The sequence below is a fragment of the Lissotriton helveticus genome, chromosome 1_1, assembly GCF_964261635.1.
Source record: "Lissotriton helveticus chromosome 1_1, aLisHel1.1, whole genome shotgun sequence".
Lineage (NCBI taxonomy): Eukaryota > Metazoa > Chordata > Amphibia > Caudata > Salamandridae > Lissotriton > Lissotriton helveticus.
In genome coordinates, this window is record NC_136057.1 from 204,563,110 (window position 1) to 204,581,930 (window position 18,821).

Sequence of the window (18,821 nt, forward strand, 5' to 3'; positions counted from 1 at the left end):
ATTCGAGTGATTGATGGAACTTTGGCTCCCTACTCCTCTTCGCACATCATGAAGAGGTACCAGACTTTTGTGAATATAACTGCTTGGCCCGTTTTCGATGGGATTGTAGGGATGCTGTAAAGTTCCAGATTAATGATCCCAGAGAGGTTATTAATCTTCCCAATGTACTCCGTGTTTCAATAGGGGATGTGATTAAACAAAATATTTGCTCTGATGATTGGGATGTTAAAGCCGTCAAAGCTTTGTTTACTGATTTGAAATACTATGCTGCCTTCGATGCTGAAGATTTATATTTGGAGTCTCCGAATTATGGTGCTTTGTACTGTTACCAACTTTAAGGAAATCACTTTCTGCATAAAACTAGCTCATTTTGAAATATGGTTAATTTCACACAGTGGGAACATTGTCCCGCGCCAGTGGAGGGCAGCTCGAAAACATTTTTGAAAGTTTTCCTACTTTACTGATTTTGATCAATCCAACCGTAATGCATTTTATTTTAAATTGACTGGCCAGTTTCCAAGGTTAGACTTACCCACACCAAATTGCTTTATTCTAAGTCCTTTATTGACCAGTTGGCTGTTGGGGGCTATGAAATGTGGAGAGATACTATTGATCTTAAATCTGTTTGGCGTTCTAAAAGTTGGCAAGTGCAAGGCACTGAGCCGTTGCATCGTGCATGTCTCATCCCAAACCATATTTTGTTTCTGAATGACACTATTTCACAAACCACATGCTTTGGATTGGCTACTTCTAAAAAATTAAATACTCCTTCATTTCCTTATTTGGGTGAATTTTCCCATTGGAATAACTATACCAGTACTTCCCTGAGTGAAATACAGGCACTGTTTAGCAATTCCTCTTTTACTGTTTCCAGCATTAATCCTGAAGGCTGGTTGCTATGGCAACAAAGTGCAGATCCCTGCCAGCATCGTTTTCTTGGTCTGACCCCTGGCTATACAGAGGTTAGAGTTGATCCCAGTTTTCAAACTCACCACTCAGTCACCACCTATTCTGTAGGCAAATTGTGCCAGTTGGCTCAGACATTCATCCTTAGCGTCCGTTGTAGATAATAGCATTAACACCCTTTCTTCCCGAATTTACACTCTAGACAATATTGTGTCATCTGTGGTTGATATTGTGCAAGCAGATGTTGCAGTATTGTATCATGGGCAAAATCAATTGTGTTCTGTTATGCAGTTTGCCTGGACTTTGCAAACGTTAAAAAATGGCCTAGTTCCATGGGATTACATGAACAGGAGTTCGTTATTTCTGTCTCAATTTATTTTATTTATTTTTATTTTGAAAGTTTTATATAGCGCGAACAAGATCTTTGCAGATATCAGAGCGCTTTACATAGAAAGGGGGAACATGAGGGAACATAGTCAAACAGGTACGTCAGTAATGCTAATAGTACAAATACGTGGGAGCACAGAAAATCACGTAAGTTGATAATACAGGTAAAACAAATAAGCAAAGGGGTCGAACAAGTAATACAGATCGGTGCAGAGTCTTAAAAGATTTCAAAATAATACTTCAAGTGTATTTAGCCATGAGGATAGCTTTTACTTCTTTCTTAAACAGTGTAGTGGAGGAGATCAGCCTCGTTTCAGGAGGGAGTGAGTTCCAGATCCTGGGTGCCATTCCTGAGAAGGAGCGTTTATAAGTTTTTTCCTTCCGGAATCTTCGAGGCTTCAGCAGAAGATTGTTTGTGCCTCTGGTGTTTCTAGAGCCGCCAGAAATTGTCAACTTCTGAGTGAGATAGCCGGGTGAGCTCAGGTGGACAGCCTTGTGCGTCATGCAGGCGATTTCCAGATGTATTCTGGCTTCAAAAGGCAGCCATTTCAGGTATTTCAAGTCAGGGGAGATATGTGAGTTTTTTTGACCCAGTGATGAGTCTCGCTGCAGCGTTTAGAGAAGCTCTTAAGGGTGCGGTAGTAGTTAGGGGGAGTCCGCAGAGGGCGATGCTGCCATATTCTATTCGAGGGATGACTAGTGCTTGTACTGCAGTTTGGAAGTCTTTGGCAGGGAGGAAGGGTTTAAGTTTCCTCAGGGTATTGATTTGGTGGTTCGCTCCCTTGGTTGCCTTGCTGATAAGTTGCTGCATGTTGAGATTGGTGTCGAGTGTTATGCCTAAAGATTTTGCTGAGTCCACGATGGTGGGTTGGACATTGAGTGCAGTTAGGTGTTAAAGCCAAATTTGAGTGGTAGAGATCTTAGCGGGAGGTGAGATAAGAAGGAACTCAGTTTTCAGAGCATTGAGTTTGAGATGATTATCGGCAAGCCAGGATTGGGTGCTTCTGATCGTTGAGTTCAGGAGCAAAATGTCTGGGGGATTGTAATTTGAGATATAGTCGGCGTACATGTGAAAGTGTACATTGGATGCTTGTAGCAAGGAGGTGAGAGGTTCCATAACTAGGTTGAACAAAGTTGGAGATAGGGAGGAACCTTGGGGGACGCCTAACGAAACAGCTATTGGCGAGGACATCAGGTTGTTGCTCTTGAATTTCTGCGACCTGTTGTGTAGAAAGGAAGTGAACCACTTGAGAACAGTCCCAGATAGACCCATTCTTGTGTTTAATAGTTCGAGTAAATTCTCATGTTTAACGATGTCGAATGCTGAAGAGAGATCAAGAAGGATGAGGAGGCAAGTATCGTTTTGATCTAGGATTTGAAGGGCGTCGTCAATTATGTGGGTCATAGCAGTTTCTGTACTGTGTCCTGCTCGGAAGCCTGATTGATGAGGGTTGAGGAGATCAAACTGATCAATGTGTTTAGTCAGTTTGGCGAGAGTGGGGATATTGGTAATATGATGGTAGTTTAAATCAGAGGGGTCAGCTGTAGGTTTCTTTAGTAAAGGTGTGACTTGTCCAACTTTGAGGGAGTCAGGGATGGTTCCTTGTTGAAGTGAGCTGTTGATAATTTTAGTCCAGAGTGGGAGGAGCAAAGGGGTAAAGTCTTTTACAGCGTTAGCAGGAAGGGGGTCCGTGAGGTGATTGGATGGTTTCAAGGTGCTGAGCAGTTTGCCAATTTCTTCTTCAGTGTAGGCGCCACAGGATGACCATGTAGCATTGTTTTTTGGTTCCGTGGGTGCTATGCAGTGAGGTTTGGAGTAGAGGCTTGCGTCAATGATGAGATCGCTCTTTATGTTGTCAGTTTTTTGGATAAAGAAAGCAGCGAAGTCTTCACAGGAGGGAGCCTCGCGCATATTGCTGTGTGGCTGGGGTTGTTCCATACATTGTGTTCTGATTAGCTCAAACAGTTTTCTCGGACGTTTTTTTGCTTGGTCGAGCTGGAGGCTGAAGAAAACTGTTTTTGAGCGTTTAATTTTCCTGAAGTAGGCGTTTCTCTTTTTCTTCAATGTTCTTAGGTGCAGTGCAGAGGGAGCTGATCTCCATGTGCGCTCTGCCATTCGCATGGCTCGTCTGTCCTCATTGAGACTCCCGTCGTACCATGGATTGGAGATTTTAGTGGAGACTCTTTTTAGTTGCATAGGTGCAGCCTCATTAATTATTGAGGTCATTGCGCTGAGATAGTGGTCAGCCAAGGATTGAACGTCCGTAGTGCCGGTAGGGGGAAGTAGGAGATTGCAGCTGGTAGGGGGTAAAGAGTTTGGGTTGAGTTTTTTCAGGTCTCTTTTCCAGATTTTGGGCTTGGCGGATTGAGCCGGGTTAAATTTGACTTTTTCATTGATGAAGAATGTGACAATAGGATGATCTGACCAGTCACAGGGTTGGATAGATTCGAGTTGGATAGAGTCTTCTTTGGAGATAAGGTCGAGGATAGAGCCTTTCTCATGGGTCGGGCTGTTGCATATTTGGGTGAGGTCGAGGGCATTGAGGAAATTTTTAAGACTATTTACCACCGCGTCATTGTGATCGTTCCAATGGAGGTTGAAGTCACCGAGGTATATTTGGGTGAGCTGCCGTCCGGAATTGGTTGAGATCATATCCATGATTTGTTGGGAGAAGGTGGGGTTGTCCCCGAGTGGGTGGTAAATGCCGTGAAGAGAGCATATCGGTTTGCCTTCACTGATAATATCGAGGCAGATGTATTCACAGGAAGTTGGGGAGGGTGGGTAGGGGGAGGTGACTTTCAGCACAGAGAGGTTGTTCCTGTAAATGCATGCGATTCCACCACCTATTTTGCCGGGCCCGTCAAGTCTAATGATGTGGTAGTTTGGAGGAACCAGAATGTCCATTATAGGTGTAGAAGATTCGGTTAGCCAGGTTTCAGTCATGATTTGTTGCGATTGCGAACAGGGATTGAAGTCCGGTGTGTCGAGTGTTGAATGTGTGAATCATCCGGAAGGGTAGGGGACCTGTTGGGAGGGGAGGTGGTAGTGGGTGAGGGTTGTTTGGGGTGTGTGAAGAGTAGTTCTTTGATTATGTGAATGTCTTCTTTGACCTGGATGAGGGTGGCCATAATCATGTCCAGCGTGGGATAAGTGTTGATGGTGGGGAGTGGGTGAGTCAGGGGTGAGTGACAGACCAGGGAATTGGCGTGCGGGTCGGGGGTGGGCTGGTGTTCGTGCAGGGCTCCGTGGAGTGGGCCCCGAGGAGAGATTGTTTGGGAGGGAGGGGTGTGGTTGAAGTAGGGAGGGGTGTTGTTGAAGTAGGGAGGAGGTTGGTGGTATAGGTGAGGACCTTGGTGGTAGGCGGAGAGAGCAGGGTGGAGGGCTCCGTGGAGTGGGCCCCGAGGAGACATTGTTTGGGAGGGAGGGGTGTTGTTGAAGTAGGGGGGGGGGGGTTGAAATAGGGAGGAGGTTGGTGGTATAGGTGAGGACCTTGGTGGTAGGCGGAGAGAGCAGGGTGGAAGATGAGTGTATATTAGTTGTGGTGGGGGTGCAGGTCGGGTAATGGGGGCTGAGAATGGGGGGGGAAATGGGGTTGGAGATTGTCCTGTTATGGGGAGGAGGTGTTAAATTTAAAAAGGTGGCGTGTTCTGCGTTATTAGTTAGAGGGTGGTAGTGGGGACTGAGAGTGGGGGGGATAAAGGGTGGGATTTGTCGTTGTGCGTGTCGGACTGTTGCTGGACTAGGTTATACGCGTTGTGGGTGGGAGCTGTGATATCCGGGGTGAAAGGAGTGGATGTGGTATGAGTGGAGGTCCGAGGGGAGGCGGGGGGGGTGCGGATGTGTGGGGGGGAGAGATCTGTGTCTGTGATTGCGGAGTGTGTGGTAGCTACAGTTGGTGGGTGATTGACTAGGGTGCTGGGGGTAGATGTGAGGTGCGTGTCGTTCTGGTGCTGAACTAGGTTGGAAGGGTTGTGAGTGGGAGCTGTGAGATCAGGGGTGGTAGGACTGGAGGTGATGAGAGTGGAAGTCCGAGGATTGGAGAGGTGCTCTTTGAAGGTGGGGAACAGGTTGTCTAGTAGTTCCAGGTCCTTGTCTCTGGATTGCATTAGGACAATCCCGTTGTTTTAGATAGTAATGGTGGCTCTGCCTGGGAAGAGTTGGGATGGCGTGATGGATAGAGTTAGGCCATGCGCTGATTTCCTGGAGGTGGAGACGGTGAGTAAGGTGAGGAACGCTTTTCTCCATTGAGCTTTGCGTATGGTGTGGAAGATGATATCGGTGTTCAGGGATCCATTGACCGGTGAGAAGTAGGAGTCGGCAAAGGGCGTTTCAGGGTGGGACCTAAGGCAGTTGTGTTTGAAGCGTTTAGCGGCTTTTTTGGTGAGTACGGGTGGGTAGTTGATTTTATGTGTGCTTGCCGACGGGATCCATGGCGGTATAGGTAGGTGCGGGAGGGTGAACAATAATGATATATAGGAATACAATACAAATGCAAACAAGTTACAAGGATCAATAGTGACACTAGTGAGCACCCAAAATATATGAGGTAGCAATCAGTGCATTACAGGAGAGAAAGTGTGCAGGTTACAAAAATGTACAAAATATAAGTAGAGGTATAATACTGATGATATACAGGAACAAAATACAAATGTAAACAGTACCGGGGAAAAAAGTGAATGAAGGTTACAAAAATGTACAAAATATAAGTAGAGGTATAATACTGATGATATACGGGAACAAAATACAAATGCAAACAGTACCGGGGAAAAAAGTGAAATGGGTGCAGGTAACAGAAATGAACAAAATAAAAGTAGAAGTATAATACTGATGATATACGGGAACAGAATACAAGTGCAAACAGTAAGTTACAAGGATTAAAAGTGCGACTAGTGAGCAACCAAAGTATGTGGTAGCAATCTATGCTTTATTAATTTGACTGTTAAACAGCAATTTATGTCCATGAAAGATGCCATGTTTTCCCTGTTGCATATTGAAAAGTTAGAACCTTTGCCTTTTTCTGTGGCAGAAGCCAATTCGGCAGTTTGTCTTCTCCACGGGTTAATAACCCTACCCTTCTCTCTTCAAATCGAGGCTTGCATGAAACACTATGCTATTGGCAGATTTGAACCTCTGGGTGGAGCATATCTTTATGAAGTTTGGAATCTCCCATTCACATACAGATATTTGAGGGATGGTAAACAAGTTTTTTTAATTGGCGAAGATTGAATCACTACACCAGATCATTCATTAACATGCAGAAATCTTCAATTGCACGGCTCATGTAATGTACTTGCACCAAATTTTGCGTGTGTTTTAAAGGGCACTCCAGTTCCGGACATTACACCAACATTCACATTGCTTGCTAATGGTAGTTATTTATTATTAAATGAAGAGTTTTGTGGGATGCGCCCAGGTATTGCTTATATTGTTACCATTTCCCAGCGTGTAACTTGCTGCAAGAATGTGTTCCATCCTCCGCATGGCAGGATTGATGTTTACATCTGGCCCTCGATTCCGACCTTGAAAGCAGAGTTTAACAAGATGAGCAGAATAAGCTCTTTTGTCCCAGAAGGAAGTGCCCCTTACACCTGCGCGTGAGACATTCGTTCTTCACGTTGCAAATACTCGTACTGAGGTTAATGCCTTATTAAACACGGACTTGCCCTTGCACTTCGGTGCTTTGATCCACACAATCTTAAATGCCTCGTCGACTACTGGCCTTGCACATTTTTTTAAAGTAATGTGCTCTGGCCTTGTAACCTCATTTCAGACTATATTCGGTGTGATCCCTGCATTTTTTTCATTCGACTTTTTTTCGATGTCTTTGGAGGTTTCCCGTTGCTCCTGGCTTTAGTCGCAGGCATTCTGCTATTATTTTGTTTGTTACTAAATGGATGCACAGTTTGTGCCCCACGACGTACAGTCCCGGCTGCTCCACCTGCGTAACCGGATGCTACAATACTATAGAGCGCTGCCTTTGGCGACGCTAAGTGTGGCGCATGGTTTATCCTTCCGGTTTTCTTTCTTCACTTGCGTGCAGCCTGTTTTCCATTGCCTGGATTGCGATTTGAAATTGTCCCGGGATGTGTGTCTGCGACGCGGTGTCTCCTGAACTTTATTTTAATCTATTTATGAGTCCCTTAGTTGCTCATGAAATAGACTGTTCTAGTACCGGGACTATGCCCTGGGCATCGGCACATGGGGTTCTAGGCAATTGGAACGTTTGGACTGCGGCCAATGACTTTCTGGATCGCAGTGATCTTGAAATAAGCCTGAGTTGTCCTCTGATGATGCTAGATGCTCCGGCAATTGAGGAACATGTATGTTCTTTCCCTTTGTTTAATTGGATGGCTGAAATGTTCATGGATGATAACGACTTCTTGTTGGAAGCAGTTGCAATATTTGGTGCTTACACGTTGTTGGACTGAAGTATGGATTATTTTTTCTTCATAGACACGTGCTGAACTCGTGACTATTTTTTATTTTTTTATCAAGATTTTTCCATTACATATTTGAGGTCTTTTCACACACCATGGCCACGTTTGTTTGTATTCAATGATTTGGATTTTTGAATTTTCATTCCTAAATTTCAAGTTTGGCAAAATTTCAGAACTTAGTTCTGTCTCCTTCGAACTTGAACTCTGTGTTCTATGATGCTTGCCCTGAGTGCATGGGGGGGGGGGGGGGGGGTGTGGTTCATGGGCCTCTTTCTGCGTGCATGTTAAGTTAGCATGGCTTATTAGGAGTTTAAATGCCATTTTACCGTTGGCTGCTTTTTTGCCTACGACACAGCTTAGCTGTTTTTGCAGAGTTAGCTTTCCCGTAGGTCTATACATGAGAAAAGGTTTCTTTTTCGACCTCTCTAGTCCTACATCGTGCCCCCAGTCTGAACAGTGAGTGCTGAGCCGCCAAGGTTATCATAACATGCAAGCCTGTTTATCGGTGTGTCCGTGTAACACATTCTAGACACAACAATTTGGCAGCTGCAAGCCGAGTAGGATTCTGGCGCCTTTATCATAGCACACTTGCCAGAATTGAACACACTTGGAAGATTCCAGGCATGCAGAGAGACTAACCGATCCTGATGTAATTTTCACTTGCTGAGCGGACAGGGAAATGGGGTCCCCCTAAGAAAGCTCAAGAGACCTTCTATAGGTTTATAATAAATAGTTCCTTGATAGGGAGGGTGCTTTAAATAGGCGCTTTTATCACCTGTTTGCACTATCATTGTAATATGATTCCTCCTTTTGTATCGTATGGAATTGTAACCATGCTGACCGTATTATTCTTCATCATATGTATGCTTATGTTGATTAAAATACTGCGCTTGAGATCACGTCTTTAAAATAAAAATGTTAACCTTACTGTGTCTCTATTTTACTCCTGTTGTGGACTGGTATGAACGTACAGCAAGTGTTTTCACTTCCCACCATTCCTGAGATGGTCCTAAGTCGCATGTTCTATGTTGTCTAATCATTGGTTTCTTTGCTATAGGACCAAGAGCTAATGTGACACGGATTGCTAGTCTAGTAGGGGATTTTGGGTACTAAGGTGAGTTTTGGCACAACCTAATTCACTGAGGTCATATGTCTCTATGCACAGTTCTGTGTCTGAGCAGAATCCCTGCAACACTATAAAAGCATTTATGGAGGGACTTAAAAGAATAATTCCACCCAGAGTTCCACCTTCTTCGGTCTATAATCTAAATGTCCTTTCCAAAATCCTGGGTCCCCTATTTGAGCCTCTGCACAAATGCGAATTGCAGTCCCTCACTTGGAAGGTAGCCTTCCTATTCACCATCACATGGAGAGTTAGTGAACTCCAGGCATCAACCATATAAGAACCATTTTTGCAAATACTTCATAACAAGATGGTTCTTAGAAATAACTAAATTTTTACCTAAAGTCGTTTCTGCCTTTCACCTTAACCAGTCTGTTGAACTCCCAGTTTATTTCCTTCTACCAGACTCCGTGGCAGAACAAGCTCTTAAAGACTAAACCGCTCTTTGTAGCTTTATCCCCACCTCATAAGGGCAATCCCATTTCAAAAGCGGGAATTGCAAGGTGGATTGTTAAATGCATCCAAATATGCGATCTTAAAGCCAAACACACATTAACCATTCCCCCTAGAGCTCATTCCACACGCAAACTAGGGGTTTTTATGGCATACTTAGGGAACATCCCTTTAGATGACATCTGCAAAGCAGCAACTTGGTCTACACTGCACACTTTCACAAAACACTTGTGTAGATGTGCAAGCAAAACAAGCTAGTGCGGACCAGGTTGTATTAAGAACACTTTATCCAACCACTGCAACAGATACAGGTAGCCACCACTAAGGTAATAACTACTGCATAGTCTATGCACAGGTATATGATCTACAGCTTGTATGCCTCGGAGGGAAAATGCTACTTAGCAGTATGCATCTGTTCTTGGCATGTAGAGCTGTAGATTCATATACGACCAATTGCCTCCCAGGATACCTCTATCTGTTCCAGTACGATCTTACTTAGATACATCACACATGGACATCTCTTTTCTATTTCTTACTAACTTCATCATCGCCCTTTATGGCGAAAAACAATTTGAAGATGGAGTCGATGCCCATGCGCACCTTCACCCTAAGGAGGAGTTGAGAAAGTGGCATCTTTCTTGCATGGTATGCCCCCACTTTTTGCTGAAGTGCTTTGACTGAGTGTGCCCTGGGCTCCTGCCAATCAGGTGCCCAGGGCCTTATCTTATCTTAAGTGGAATTTGTAGAGCGCACTGACACCATAAGTTTCCTGGCGCTGAGAGAAAGAGTGCGGCAGTTGTAGAGGGAGGGCTAACCAGAATGGGTGAAGAGCCGAGTTTTCAGGAGTTTCCTAAAATTCAGTAGGGAGCCCCTGGAATTAATTAAGAGAGGGAGAGAGTTCCAGAATTTAGGAACCAAATAGGCAAACCTGCGGCCACCAAATTTTTTGAGTTTTGCTTTGGGGGTGACCAGCAGGTCGAGATGCGCCGAACGAAGGTTGCGCACCGGGCGGTGTGGCAAGATCAGAGTCTTAAAGTCAGGGCTGGTGCAGTGAAGGGCCTTGAAAGTCATGCAGCCGATCTTGAAAGCCGCCCTTTGCCCAACTGGAAGCCAGTGGAGTTTTCGTAAGAGTGATTTAGCTGATTCCCATTTGGGGATTTTATGGATGAGTCTGGCAGCCTGATTCTGCACAATTTGGAGACGGCGGAGGAGCGACAGGGGGAGACCATGGTAGAGGGAATTCGAAAAGTCGAGGCGGGATAGCACTAGGGAGATCACGACCTGTACCAATGCCGCATGTGGTAACAGGTGGACAATTTTGCAAATTTTCTGCAGTTGAAACATGCAGGAGGCCTGTGTTCCTTACCTAAAACTGTATTGAAACCTAAACCCAATTGGCATCTCTGGCCACAGATCAGCCCCTGGTAAATGGTACCCAGGGCACTGTGACCAGAGAAGGCCCCTAAGGGCTGCAGCACTTATTGTGCCACCCTTAGAGGCCCCGTACCCTTACACCCATACACTGCCTTTGTAGGCTAAGTGTCTTGGTGAGGAACAAACCACAGAGTCGACATGGCACACATCCCTGTGTGCCATGCCCACAACACACTGCCCTGGCATACCTCTGTCACCCCTTCAGCTGGGTGCCCTATGCCAGTGGTGTGGGTACAAGGGCATGAGCCCTGTATCCCTACAGTACCCAGGTCCATTCTTGGGCACTGTAAGTGCAGCGCTGCCATTAGGAGTACATAGTGCTTTGAGGTCGTCATCACGAACTCCACAGCACCAGGATGGTTACACTGAAGACTGGGAACTTTGGTATCAAATTTTTCAGCACATTAAATCCATACTGATGCCAGTATGGGATTTAATGTAAAGTGCACTACAGAGGACAACTTTGAGTTGCCCCCTGAGCCTAACCCACAACCAGCGTCCTGACTGAGAGGTTGCCTAGGCTGCCACCCAGCAGACATGTTGCTGGACCCCTGGGTAGAGAGCCATCCGCTCTCATGGGCCTGCAACAGTGCACATCCTGCGGCGAGGTGCTAGGCCTCCTCCCCCAGGATGGGCATTGGAATCTTCAAAGGCATGCTGCCTTTGTGAGCTTCTCCAGGCCACTTGCTGTACTCAGCATATGCCCCACACTGGTTCTGACCCCCAAATCTGGGGGGAAGGCAGGTGGGAAAAACAAAGTGAAGAAAGGGGGTGTGCCAGCCTCTGCCATCTCCACCCCTCAGGTGGGGGAGGCGAGGTAAAGCAAAACTCCGGGCTCTCGCCATTTTGAGAATGGGTAATCCTACCCAATCAGAGCTAGGCTCCTGCCCCCCTCCCACTGGAGAGTGGCAGGATAAGGGATGTATTCACCCCAGGAAAGGGACCCTTTGGTCCCTGTCCTTGCCCTACCTGGAACACCCCTAAATTTAGTATTATGGGGCACCCTGAACATTCCTTTCTCAGATCGCGATTCTGAAACTACAAAGAAGAAAAAGAAGAAAGAAGACCTACCGTGCAGCTGCTAACAAGAGGATGACACCAACTGACTTGGCCCCAGCCCTACAGGGCCTGTCGACCCTCGAACCTGCTCCTGCTAAATCCTGGTGTCTCCTGTGGTCTGCAACCTCGAAAACCCCGGAGGACCTGACTGCCTTGCTCATCTAAAGACTGGAACTCTCACGAACAGTGGTTCTGTTCAAACAGCAACAACCTCTGGTGCCAGCCAGGAACAGCGAATCCAACACTCTGCATCCGCCGAGCCCAGCCTGTGCCCTCATGAACAAAGACCACGAGGATGTCCCCCTGGCGACTGTGACCACGAATCCAGCACCCAAGGACCATCCTCGATGCTCCTGACGCCTGCAGCCTCACAACCAGGGACCCCTCCAACCGCGACCAGCTGAGGGTAACATTTTCCAACATCAAAGTCACCTCCTGCACCCGGCGCCCCACGACCCTCTGCGCCCAACTCCTGGGTGGCTACCTAACCTACAGCTTCCCCACTTACCTCTCGAAGTGGTGGTCGCACCTGAAGAATCTCCGTCCCCGAGCTTGCAGCCTTTGTTCATTTTGCAGCTTTCCCATTGAAATACATTGGGCGCCCGACGGCCCAAAAGCCCCCTGCACCCACCCGCCAGAGTGCCACTGGGAGTGCAGCATCTGTCCTATCCTACTTCCCTGCTTGCCCTGGGTAAGTGACCAGGAGCTCCGCTCCCACAGCCCCGTGGCCTGCCTGCTAACAGCCACCAACCAAAGGCCCCCTGCTCGCCATAGGCTAACATTGAGCCTACTCACTCTGCACCCAGCTGCCCCTGTGCCGCTAAGGGTGGAACGACTGTACCTACCTTACCCTAGGAGACCCTTGAGTCTTGCCCCAGAACCTTAACTCTGCCAGTCGAGTACTTACCCAAATACCGATAACTTGATTTTCTCCATAGGGTAACATTGGCTGGGTTTCACTTGGAAATTCTTTGAAGTGTTGAGTTTTGCAACATTGAAATATTCCTTAAAAATCATCCGATCAATGAAAACAAAATTACTCATCTGTTACCAGGAGAGATCCCAGTGCTGGATCTTTGTGCCAAACGCGGAAGTCTTTTCCAGCCTGAGTAGCTGCTGGGACCGCATCCCGGATTGTTTCCCCACAGCAACCTCGATTGATCCAGGTCCTGTTCGATTCAACGTCTATCCCTGATCGCCAACGACTCCAGAGACGTCCGACTCCGGCGCTCCGATCTACATAAGCAATAATCACCCCAGGAAGACGCCTGCTCGTGTCCTTGTTTTGGAGCCTATTTGCCGATCCTCCTCCTCGCCGTGCCTTTACTTGCATTTTTCCAGCACCACAACTAAAGACAACCCTGTCCTGAAGATGATCCCAAACCATTTAGGATCGAAACGCCGTCGACTGCACAGCGCAATAACAGGCGCATTCTCTACCGTGGCTCATTTTAATTTGTGATTTGATTTTATAAGTCACTTGATAAAAAAAAATAAAAAATTCTTTCACATAGCCACTCACTGTACGATATTTTCACCTTTGTTCACCGTGCGCCGCTCACGATGTCCACCTTGTCACTTGCGTCGCCACTGTTCACTTGTACATATTTGAGCACCAAATGCATATCTGGTTGTCATATGAATTGCTTAATACAGTGCTGCCATAACTGTATGAATATGACCTTGCCTAATAATTCTTCTCAAATATAAGATGAATAACACAAGACCAATTGAATAATAGTCTCCTTTATTTTCGTTCTTGTAATGCTTTCAGCATACATACGTAATTGTCTACCAAGTATTACCTGTTGGGATACTGTATTTTGCTATACCTTTCTACCCTAACCTCGACTAGGTTTATGGGTCGCACTCCTGTAACTCCTTACTGGATCTTTGTGCCCAGCACTGACCCTCAAAATTAATTACAACTGTGATTTTCTGATAACCTGATATCCTCCCACAAGATAACATTGCTTGGTTTTGACCAAAATTTCTTGTGTCGATTTTCAAAACAGACAAATATTCCTTAACCCCTTGCATGCGGCCACGATTCTGCGCCTGTGCGGCGTTTTTTGAAGTGGGCGAGTTTATGACGGCCCCCAACTGTCATCAGCGCACGCCCACCGCGGTGCATGACGGACGAGGGCCGTCATCAGCACCGAAGGGGTTAAGAATCGCCTGTGTAACAAAAACAATTTCTTTCAACTGTTTACAGGAAACGCACCAGGGCTGATTCCAGGATCTAGCCCGGAGTAAGAAAAACATTTGTAACGTGATTTTATTGCTTTACTTAAAACTTCCCAATGAGCTCAATGTTATGATTGTGTTTAACTGGTGTTGCATATTGCAACAACTGTATCTATTGCATTTAAAAGTCTACTGCTATTAGAAAGTATTCAACTGTAGCATCTCATTCTGAGAAAGTATTTTTATACCTACTTGTGGTTCTAAAATAAAACAATATATTTTTATATACAAAACAATTTGCCTAGAGTTCAGTTCTTGAGTGTGTGAGACCATTTGCTGACTGAGTGTGTAAAACAAATGCTTTACACTGTCATGATACTGCCTTACTGCTCGACCAAGCTACCACTTTAGAGAGTAAGGTTATATCTAACTGTTACCTCTGCCATACTCTGGGGACTGTGGACTCTGTGCACACTGAACCGTTCTTTGGTGCAGTATATACAGAGCCACTTTCTTACAGGAGTCTCCTATCTCGTGTCCACAAAGACTTCTTCCAAGACAAAACAAGCATTTGCAATGCAATAGGTTTCGCATTTACGCAAGTTTAAGCTATTGCCATTGTAAATGACAATGCCTTTTATTTATGTTTTAAAAACAAAAACAAACGTAAACGGCATTGTTATTTGCAATGTCAATAGCTCAAACTCACGTAAATGCGAGACCTATTGTATTGCAAATGCTTGTTTTTTTCTTGTCCCTGAATTACCTCCTATATCTTTCTTTTTGGCAAACGACTGAGGGACCCTAACTCCCTTGGCACTTTCCAAACTAAAGACTTCTACTTCAAAAGGCCATTCCCTTTGGATGGATCATGAGGGGAGGCAACAAATTACTGCCCTACCCTTTGTATCAAAGGGAGTAGCCCCCTCAACTCTCTTTGGTAGAGCCCCGGCTGATGGCAATGGTTTGGGTACTTAATGGGAGCTGCTCTGTGGTCTATTCACGTAAATTCAAGTCCAGAGGTTTGGGGCCGACCGGGTCCTTTTGTATTTATAGTTTTTTAATAAATGTAATAAATGTAATGTTTGTGACAATACACACAACAATTACTGGTGAAATTCCATGTAAACAGCTTATGTGGCTAAAGATAAAAGGCCTAACCCTTGCACCTATGTTATGCTTAACCTTCACCATTTGCAAAATGTTTCAGTGTTAGGGGGATTATGTTACCCCTTCTAAACAAATGTTCTTGACCCGGAGCACTGTATCTTCCATATTATGTTTTTTGCGGTCGTCAGGTCATGTTGATTAACACCGGCATAACGTACTATTGTATGGCACTGGCCACACCGCTGGCCTTTGGAAATTACTACCATTACAATACCTACTAGCTCTTGCCACATATATGCAGTTTTAATTGTATTATTGGGCCATAAGATCGCTTTCAACATATGTTCCTGTTTTAAATGTATAAGTGGGTTGTATGTCCCTTTTTTGCTAGGATACAGGCCTTCTTACTTGCTACCCTTAATGTGGGGTGTACCTGTTAAGGACGATATTTTCAGTACATATATTCTCTCGTAACCTACGTTTCAGGTTAGACTGTTCTTGCAATTTTCCTTGTATATGAGGTGTTGTGGCTCCTGCTCATTTGATATGTATGATAAATCTGTATTCACAATGGTGGCTAACGCCATACAATCATCCTTGCTAGGTATTTGGACGAATTCAACTAACAGCCATTGACAAAGCCAATTGCCCTGACTTGTAGGTATGTTGTATCATATCTGGATGCAATGACAGAAACGGCTAAATACAAGTTGGGCTGCACACTATGCTAAGCACAGACGTTTAGCTTAAGAGTTTTAAACCAAACCTGTAATTACATTGACCACGCCCCTTTGAGAGATTTCCCCTCCTCCCCCAGTTTTTTCATACCACTTAAAGCCCTGAGTAAACCCACTGTAAGCGATGCGCTTTTACCGCAACACTGGTGTGGAAATTCAGCCGCCATTCATAGACAAACGTTAACTATTCCTATCAAATGGCTGCTGTCGCATTTACCTTAGGCATAGCTGTTTTGTGCGTAACTCGCAGACGGGTCCCAAAGGAGCAAGGGTGCCTGGCGCAGTCTTTTCATATTCACTGCATAATGGAATCATAACTGGCGGCCTGCTGTCGGATTAATGAGTCCTGCACAGCGGGCCTACCCAGGGCACAGCGACCTCCGCGTTAACAGCGGTTTGTGTTCCAAATATCTCTGCTGGAGGAAGGTTTGTTAAAAAGACGTCGACGAAGCGATACAGCACTATTCTAATACATCTCACTGAAACAAAGACGAAGGGGCGAAGATGGCGTTTAGATTGCAGCGCTCTTTCGGACTGACGAAAATGAATACTGTATCGCTATTTCACTATAGACAAAGCACATGATAAGCCTCAAGTTGTTTCACGAGCCTTTCTTTACATAAGTGGATTGCACATTCCACAGCTGATTGGCGCTTTCAACTTTCCGTTTAAATTGTTGTTTTACCCAAACCTTACCTGACAGCATTTATTATCCATAAAGAATGAGAAATAATGGCAACTACTCTTTTGTTTGCATTTCGATCTCTTGTAATAATACATCCCATTTCGATCTCTTGTAATAATACATCCCATTTCGATCTCTTGAATAATATATCCCTCCCACGAGGATAAAGCAATATATTCATCCTCTAATATTTTATTAGCGTTCGACAAATATTCAGACGCTGGACTGTTTCCATGGAGTTTAAAGGCTTATTATAACTTTAATTTATCTTTTTTTGCAAAATCGCAAGAACTAGACCCAGAGAGACACCAGTCTCTCAAGTTGCATTTGTTACTTATTTCCTTGTAACTTATTATTGTATTGTTCAAAAATAAAGAAACTGGGGAGCTTCTTTATAAAGCATCAATCTAGAGGTATATTGTTTTTGAATGTTTGACCTCATATGCTTTTAATGTATTTCATCAATTGGTATAATTGTGAAACTGTGGCCTTGATGTACGAATCCCTTTTGAAGTTGTTAACTCTGCGGATTGTAAAATCAGAGGACATGCAAACATAAGATGTTTTTTTTAAATATACTAAATCCCTTTTGCAATTCGAAAAAGTCTTTCCGAACCGCAAAAAAAGTTTTGCAACTTTTTTTAGAGTTCGATAACCAGCCTGTGGAGATTTAGACACTTTTAGTTGTAGAGTGACTGTCAGGACCTGCTCATTAGGGCCCGAGAGAGTAACAACTTTGCCGAAATAGCCCAGGACGCGACAGCTGAAGAGGCTCAGAAACCAGCCTAGAAGGGGGGCAGGATGCTAGAATCACTGCCTTCCGCGATCTCTGTTTAAGGCTGCAGTGCGGCTTACAGAACTTTTCAGTCCCATTGCAGAGGCCTGGTTCTGCACTCGCTGGCCTCTGCGGCCATCTTGAATCTTGCAAAATTTGAGTGTGTTTCTCCTAGAAAAAGGAGACCACACCCTGCCTCCAATGCGGGGTATTGATTCCATGACAGAAGCCTCTACATTCCAGACAGAAGAGAAAGGAAACAAGAAGGATCCTTTGGCTTAAAGGTAAGCCGCTAATGGGAGCAGAACCCTTTTTTACAGAAAAAGAAACTGACTTTTGATGCTTAATCCTGAGAAGGTCCAGATAAGAAGCCTCATAGAGAACGTGTTTACAAATTTGAAACATTACCCTAAAAAATGCTTAGCGCTGAGAACTAATGTAAAATACGAACATGCTTTACAGAAAAAAAGACAGAAAAACTTTGAGAAACTAAATCTTAAAAAGTTTTGTGCTTCGGTTCTTGGATTGCAAAGGTAAATCAAAGTTGTTCCGAGGTTAAAGAAACTGTATTTCAAGTGGGATAAAGCTGTAAATATTTTAACTGCTGAAGGGAACGACTACATTTTTCTTAACTCCAGGAACTTTGGTCAAGTTACAAAATCAAAGGAGTGTGTAAAAGCGGAGAGCAACCGCATCCATGCAAAGCAGGGCACAATTCCTAAACAAGTCAGGTCCCGGGCCGTGCTGTGATTGGCTGACGTCACGGGGGTGTCCCGGGCCGGCAGCCAATCACAGCGCGGCCCGGGAAATGACGTCACTGGGGTGTCCCGGGCCTGCAGCCAATCACAGCGCGGCCCGGGACACACGGCAACAAGGGGCGGGGCTTAAAAAAGACCCAGAAACGCCCCCGAATCGCGTTTTCTCTGGAAAACGTGATTGACGGCCAATCTCTTCCAATGGCTAGCCTCCATTTATGGAGCTAGCCAATGGAAGAAGGGGCGGTGTCAAGTTGCCACTATAGAGCTAACATTAGATTTCGCCCTTGGGCGGAGCAACTGCTACGCAGTTGCAACGCCAGGGCGAAACCTAAAAACAAGTGCAAACATCCGAGCCCAGCACCAGATGGCGATCTATGCACAAGTATAATAGACAATACCTGACCTAGTCACTGGATCGCACACAGCATGTAATTCCAGAAAGTCTTCAAGCTGCAAAATTGCGCTTATAGGTTAGTAACCATTTCATCCCCAATAGTGTTCATGTCCTTTGACAACATACATGTTACAGGAAAAGAAAAGTGCAAGCCCCTAAATGCCCCCGTACTGCTGGTTTAATGGTGTGGTATCCCGATGTGATATAGAATACATCTAAAATTTAACTTATTTGTATGAGGAAAGAAAATATTCAGGACTTCTAGAAAATATAGTTTGAAACCACTGTGCCGTGACGATTTTTTTTATGCAAGAGTAGATACACTACTTCAGACTTTTCTTATCTCTACTTCCCACAGAGCTCCTGAGCAGGACA

General features: G+C 45.1%; 1 protein-coding gene across 2 annotated transcripts in view; it reads left to right on the plus strand.

Annotated features, from left to right (window-relative positions):
• The window catches only part of GPBP1L1 (GC-rich promoter binding protein 1 like 1), a 533,935-nt gene that overhangs the window by 309,201 nt on the left and 205,913 nt on the right, over window positions 1-18,821 (plus strand). The gene's annotated exons all lie outside the window — the stretch shown is intronic.